Here is a 7,682-nt window from a genome sequence, read left to right as displayed (position 1 = left end):
GATGCAGCCACTGCCATTCATTACTCTGCAATTTCACTGTTATTTTTTAAATGCAACGCCTATTTCCAACTCTATAGATCCATTAATACACCCCCTATAGACCTTAGGGCACGGACACTCTGAAATCTATTTAATTTTCAGGCAAACACTTTCTGGTTAATAGTGATGGAGATATGCATGATGTGTTCATCCATCTCGTTGTTTGTATTGATGCCCATTGAAATGACCGGCATGTGTATCATGGCATGTCGTGTATCATATGTTATCCATTCCCTATACCATCTGATATTAATTGCCATGGAATGTTATCATACGAAATAAAATACATGAGCTCAATTGCTGATAAATACAAAATGGTGTATCAGGTGGAATACGTATCAATATTGTAACCATTAATGTCGTGTTATATGAATTTGAAAACGTGCTCAATATTCAAGTTTCATATCTAAACTAGTGGTTTCACCAAATTTTGAATTGTATAATGGCGCTCCATATTGGAATTTTGAATCTCAAACCCCGCACTGCCATATTTTGTTGAACTTGAAAGAAGCTTTGGTCGGTTATAGTTTCTTTTCTCAGCATGAGCTTCCGAATGAGTTCGGTGCTGATCGCGATTGCGGTGGTTCTGGCTATCGTTGCCTCTGTTGGTGAGAAAACTCATTTTAGTGTTTGTTTTGTAAGGGCTTTAGCTTTAATTTCTTCGATTATCGTTGTCTCTGCAGCTGAGGACCAGACAAGAAAATGCATTTTATCATTTGGTTCGTCCAAGGTTTAAGCTTTAATTTTTTCAATTATCGTTGCCTCTGCAGCTGAGAACCAGACAAGAAAATGCATTTTATCGTTTGGTTCATCAAGTGTTTAAGCTTTAATTTCTTCGATTATTGTTGCCTCTGCAGCTGAGAACTAGACAAGAAAATGCATTTATCATTTGGTTTGTCAGGGGTTTTAGCTTTAATTTCTTCGACTATAGTGCCTCTGCAGCTGAGAACTAGACAAGAAAATGCACTTTATAGTTTGGTTCGTCTGGGGTTTTAAATTTAATTTCTTTGATTATCATTGCTGCTGCAGCTGATAAAATGCATTTTCTTGTCTTGTTCGTCCAGGGTTTTTGCTATAATTTCTTCGATTATCGTTGCCTCTGCAACGGTTTTAGCTTTAATTTCTCTGATTATCGTTGCTTCTGCAGCTGAGAAAATGCATTTTCTTGTCTGGTTCATCAAAATTTCTTTTTGAGCTTTGATTTCTGTGATTGACCGAGTAAATTTCATTTTTTGTTTTGTTTTGGTTTGCAGGGGCTGGCACTGTGGGTATCAACTATGGTCGCAAAGCAGACAATCTTCCCCCGGCTTCCAAGGTAGTGCAGCTGATCAAGAGCCAAGGCATCAACAAGTTGAAGCTCTATGATGCAGACCCTGCAGCTCTACATGCATTCAGTGGTACCGACATTAAAATCACCATTTCCCTTCCCAATGAGCAACTCTCCAACGTTGCTCGTCGTCTTTCGCGAGCCTATGCCTGGGTCCAGCAGAACGTGGTTGCCTACGTTCCGGGCACCCAGATCACGGCCATAGCTGTCGGCAATGAAGTCTTCGCCAATTCTAATGACCTCACCTCCTACCTTGTCCCTGCCATGAAGAATATTCACATGGCTCTCGTCAAATACAACCTCGACGAAATTATCAAGGTGTCGAGCCCCGTTGCCACCAGTGTGCTCCAGAACTCTTTCCCGCCATCAACCAGACTTTTCAAGAGCGACCTTGTGGAGACCACGATAAAGCAAATGCTCAATTTTCTGAGCCAAATGGGGTCCTCTCTCATGGTCAATGTGTACCCTTTCTTTGCCTACGAGGATGATGCCAACGATATTTCTCTGGACTACGCACTCTTTCACCCCAATGCCGGAGTTCGAGATAGCAACACCAGGCTCCTGTACATGAACCTCTTTGATGCACAACTTGACGCAATGTTCTCTGCAATGTCGACCCTTGGGTATAAGAACCTCGACATTGTCGTGTCTGAGACTGGGTGGCCATCTAAGGGCGACGAGGGTGAAACCGGTGCTAACCTTGACAACGCGTGGCCTATAATGGGAACCTCGTCAAGCATGTCCTCTTCAACTTTGGAACTCTGCTCAGGCCCCAGGTGTCACACCCCTACACCTGCGGTAGCCTTTCAACCGCTTATAGCGAGGTGCAGCACCACCGAACGCTTTCTTTTCACCAATACTAACATTCACGGACTACGCCTACTTTCACATTAACATTACTTAGCTTGTGTTTCGCAACCAAGTAAACATACAATTATCCTTTATACTTAATGAAGCCCATACTCATTCATTATCCATAGCAATTATAACAAGAACATCAACAATTGCAACAAGTATAAAGGGGAGGGGCAACTCCCGAACAAGTCTGCCCGACAATATATTATAACTAGTCATCCTTCAATAATACAATACAAGTAATGCTTGGCAAGCTCCAAGCCAATACTTAGTTTCTTTTACAAAACAGGCAACCAGCCTTTACAATACATGTGCACCTCTTGCACGAAGGGTGGTGCTCACCCGAGCCACCTAGATACCCTTACCAAGTCCTGCACAAATCTGCACATCCACCGAACCCCGGGCACACCTTGCCCACCCTTCGACCGACTCAAGACAACCTCCAAGTGCACCTCCAAGTAGAGCACATGAGATATGCGTAGCTCTACTTATTTCTGCACACTTTTAGTTTACCCCTTGACTCTTATGCGTAGAAGAGATGAGAGAATTCGTTGTTGGAATGAGCTCTAAGGCTCTCACATATATATCCATCTTAGTGTGGGTTTACATGGGGTGTCCAGCCCCTTGGCCAACCCCCAAAGCTACCACAATACGCCCACAAAGCCTCCTTTACAAGTCGGCTTGTAAGCCCCCTTAGCCATCGTATAAGTTTTTCCCAACACTTAGTCGCATTTCCAAGTGTCGCATGTCATTTCCTCTTTCGTCACATTTCAGCTCATTGGAATGTCGCTTTGTCGTTTGCCTTCGCCCGCGCGCCCGCCGGTACGCCCGCCCATGCGCCCTCGTGCACGACTTCACCAGCTCCCGTCGCACCCGCAACCGGAGGTCCTCACATCCTCCTCCACCTGAAATCGTTGTTGTCCTCGACAACATACCATCCCGGCAGCCATCCACCAAGATCATCATCGTCCATGATGTCAATCTCTCCACATAAGGCAAACATCCCTGCAACATATGTAGAGTCTCATCTCCATCATATCTCGACTTAGTGACCAACTACCACCAAGATCACCATACCAAGGTATGCACCTCAACAGTATGCTCTCCATCAGATATCATCTCGATCCATGATCATCGACCCTTCTGCCACAATCTCCACTGCAACATCTTGTGTCGACCTCATCATGTGTCCCTCCTCCATGTAGTCTCCTTGTCAGATGCCAACACATATGTGTTACCATGTCTCGACTAATGCCAACATATCTCTGCCATGTGTTGACTCGTCTCGCCTCATGCTAACATACTTCTGCACATTGGTACCCCTCATGACTCGAACTAGTCGGGTGATCAGTCCAACCATACGCCCAAACCATAAGAATGCACATCCTTATGCCATCACAAGTCTTTCCCTTGACTTCTGTTACATCTCGGACTCATCAAGAATCTATCAATCATCCCATGCTCAGGTCCATGGAAACTTCATCCCATCTGCGACATGCTCCATATAACCAACCTGATGTCCATGACTCTAGTTGTCCATGGTGTCCAACCCATGTAGACTCCATCCCAACCTTTGGCCACCTGCATCCAAGTTTGCACCTGTCATAAAGAAGCCTCCTCCAAGGCCCCTTGTAAATTTGATGTGGTTCCTCCCTACCAAGGCCTCCACACCAACCTTCCTCCAAGGTTATCTATAGAGAAAGGAAGGCCAAGAATTTTCTTCCCTGACTCTCATCCACCCATGTGTCAGATTGATGTTGTGTCCTCAAGTATCTGTGCACAGCCTCAATCTCCTCACATGTACATCCAAGCTCACCTAGCTTGTTCTTTGTCAACTGAAAGTCGTATATACCCATAGCATATCTACAAAAGTCCACTATCCCAGCAGGGTCTCTACCTCCATAATCCTCAACAACCACTGCCTGTGAAGTAGCACTCGGGCTCCCTTCACTTGCAACTCCATTGTGAAGATCATCAGTAGAAGATGCTCCCAACAAGTGTCTCCATGTTCATGAGGTTTTCTTCTCACTTTCTTCATTCTTCTTTCCAGCCCTTGCAACGAAGTCAACAAGCTTCCTTTCCTTCGTTTTTTGAGTCATGCTCCCATGTCCTCTTTGCTCCACATCCTCATGCTTCACATTCGGGTCTTTTGGATACAAAGTCATAGAAGCCATCCTTGGTATATACCCCAAGCAACTTCTTCTATTCATCGGTACCATCATGGTCTTCTCTTCAGCTGTGATCAAGAGAATGTCCCGGTCCACCATTGGTATGGCTTGTGCAAGCTCCATAAAGTCCAGCCCCAACACCATAGAATGATCATCCATGTCCACAAATCTCAAGTCCAACTTTCCAAACCACGATCCTACTTTCACCTGAGTGTCCTTCAACACCCCATCAAAAACTCTAATGGTAGAGTTGACTGCTTTGAAAGCACTCCATTCCCTCTCCATCCTTGCTTTCTTCCCAAAAGACTTTGCTGCCTTCCTGCTTAAGAAGCTATGAGTAGCCCCTGTATCCACAAAAGCTGAAAATCTCTTGCCCTTCACAGTCACTTGCACAAAACTTAGCTTCAAGGAATCACCTCCTTCCGTTGGCTTTGTCTTGTGCCTTACATCAACAACCTTCTTCAAGAATTCGGCCTCAGAAGTGTCAATTGGCTCATGCTCCACCTTGACATTCCTCCTAAGGTACTTCACTTCCCTGCTTGGCTCTTCTAGGCAACTCGATCCTGGTCCAGCTTGATCCCCTTCAAGCTTGCCCTCCATCGCATCTTGCTCAAGTGCACCAACTAAGTGTCCACTAACCAAGTTCATAGAACTAAACTTCCGAATGTCCTCTAGATGCTCTCGGTAGTGAGTTCCCAACTTGTCAATGTAGTCGAGCTCTTCCTGCTCAATCACAACAACCTTCTTACCAAGAAGCTTCTTCTTTATTTCTTCCTCAATTTGCTTCATTTCGGCTTCCACCTTGGCACTTTCCTTCCTCAACCGGGCTCTTTCATCAAAGAGCTCTTGAAGGTCAAGACCACTTCGTTGGATCTCCTCATCAAGTTCCTTGAGTTCAACATCTGTCGTACTTCCGCATTGACTTCTAAGTTCTTCAAGTTCTCTTCTTAGTTCCGAACAACTTTCCCAAATCTTCATGTTCTCAGCCTTCATCGCAACCCAGTTAGAACTCCATCGACTCATATGTTCCAACACTTCGTACCGCAGAGCTTCAACCGCACTATGGCTAGATTCACCTTCCATAGGCTCATCTACCATTACTGCCTTTTCAACCTTCTCCATGTTCACCAAGTTACCTGCAACCTGAACCAACCCTTGTTCCACTTGTGTGAGACGGTTTCTTTCACTTGCAAGTACCTTTTCCATTGTTACGAGCAACCCTGCTCAACAACTTCAAACTGAAGTCTTGTTCTCACCTGTCAAGTGTATACCGGCTTCAATGCTTCAACACCTGAACCTGTTCACAAGCTTCAACCTGTCACGAGCAACCCTTGCTCTGATACCAACTTCACTTCGGTGAAGTTGTGTAGTAGCTTCAACCTTCAATACCCTGAATCAGCTGCTCTGATACCAACTATCATGATAGTGCAGTGGGATCAACACTTCATCATCAACCCGAACACGAGCTCTGATACCAACTATCACGCCCCTACACCTGCGGTAGTCTTTCAACCGCTTATAGCGAGGTGCGGCACCACCGAACGCTTTATTTTCACCAACACTAACATTCATGGACTATGCCTACTTTCACATTAACATTACTTAGCTTGTGTTTCGCAACCAAGCAAACATAAAATTATCCTTTATACTTAATGAAGCCCATACTCATTCATTATCCATAGCAATTATAACAAGAACATCAACAATTGCAACAAGTATAAAGGGGAGGGGCAACTCCCGAACAAGTCTGCCCGACAATATATTATAACCAGTCTTTCTTCAATAATACAATACAAGTAATGCTTGGCAAGCTCCAAGCCAATACTTAGTTTCTTTTACAAAACATGCAACCAGCCTTTACAATACATGTGCACCTCTTGCACGAAGGGCGGTGCTCACCCGAGCCACCTAGATACCCTTACCAAGTCCTGCACAAATCTGCACATCCACCGAACCCCGAGCACACCTTGCCCACCCTTCGACCGACTCAAGACAACCTCCAAGTGCACCTCCAAGTAGAGCGCATGAGATATGCGCAACTCTACTTATTTCTGCGCACTTCTAGTTTACCCCTTGACTCTTATGCGTAGAAGAGATGAGAGAATTCGTTGTTGGAATGAGCTCTAAGGCTCTCACATATATATCCATCTTAGTGTGGGTTTACATGGGGTGTGCAGCCCCTTGGCTGACCCCCAAAGCTACCACAATACGCCCACAAAGCCTCCTTTACAAGTTGGCTTGTAAGCCCCCTTAGCCATCGTATAAGTTTTGCCCAACACTTAGTCACATTTCTAAGTGTCACATGTCATTTCCTCTTTCGTCGCATTTCAGCTCATCGGAACGTCGCTTTGTCGTTTGCCTTCGCTCGCGCGTGCGCCCTCGCGCCCGCCCGTGCGCCCGCCTGCGTGCCCTCGTGCACGACTTCACCGGCACCCGTCGCACCCGCAACTGGAGGTCCTCACGCCAGGCCTCTCTAGACACCTTCATTTTTGCTCTGTTTAATGAAAACCAGAAGCCCGGTCCCACATCGGAGTGCAACTACGGCTTGTTATACCCAACCGAGGAGCACGTCTACAATATTGCTCTAACACCTGCAGCCATGAACAACCAGGTGCCCACCTCTGGAAGCAATTCCTCTTCCACCCCAACCACCTCTATGCAGCATCATCGCAGCAGCAGGACAACCCCAGAAGGAGCATCTGAGACGTGGTGTGTTGCAAATTCCAAGATCGATACTAGTAAGCTCGAGGCCGCATTAGAGTATGCATGTGGAGAAGGGGCTGCAGATTGCAAACAGATTCAGCCCGGGGCATCTTGCTACAACCCTAACACACTGGAAGCCCATGCTTCATATGCTTTTAACAGTTATTGTCAAAATAATAGCCGTAAGACTGGAACGTGCGACTTCCAGATTGCTGCCTATGTCGTTACCTAGTCTCCAAGTAAGTTCATATATTATCCTAGGATTAGCCTACTTTTTGTCTACATATGCGCTACCATTATTGAAGGTCTTCTGATGATTAATTTTATGATGTGTTTTTTATCTTGTTGTTGCAGAGTATGGCGATTGCAAATTCTCGACAGGTTACTAGTTTAGTTCATAGAAGATCAGTAGTACCTAGTAGTATTATAGTTTAGAATCATCTCTTGTGAACTTTCTCGAGTGCCTGCAGGGCTCAATTTCATTATGTTTTGTATGTATATGAAGGGGCGTATCATTCTTACTATGAAATCAATATTTTGGCTTATAAAAATTCGTGCTGTCAAAATGGTTTAAATTCGATTTTCATTTA

At 45.1% G+C, this 7,682-nt stretch overlaps 1 pseudogene; it reads left to right on the top strand.

Annotated features, from left to right (window-relative positions):
• The first annotated feature begins 580 nt into the window (after nt 1-580).
• On the top strand, nt 581-7,481 carry LOC149204460 (glucan endo-1,3-beta-glucosidase 12-like; annotated as a pseudogene).
• The last annotated feature ends 201 nt before the right edge of the window (nt 7,482-7,682 follow it).

Source organism: Pinus tabuliformis, chromosome 1_2 (assembly GCF_031772625.1).
Source record: "Pinus tabuliformis cultivar Carrire ecotype Pingquan chromosome 1_2, CPIR1, whole genome shotgun sequence".
Lineage (NCBI taxonomy): Eukaryota > Viridiplantae > Streptophyta > Pinopsida > Pinales > Pinaceae > Pinus > Pinus tabuliformis.
This window is presented reverse-complemented; position numbering and strand designations above follow the sequence as displayed.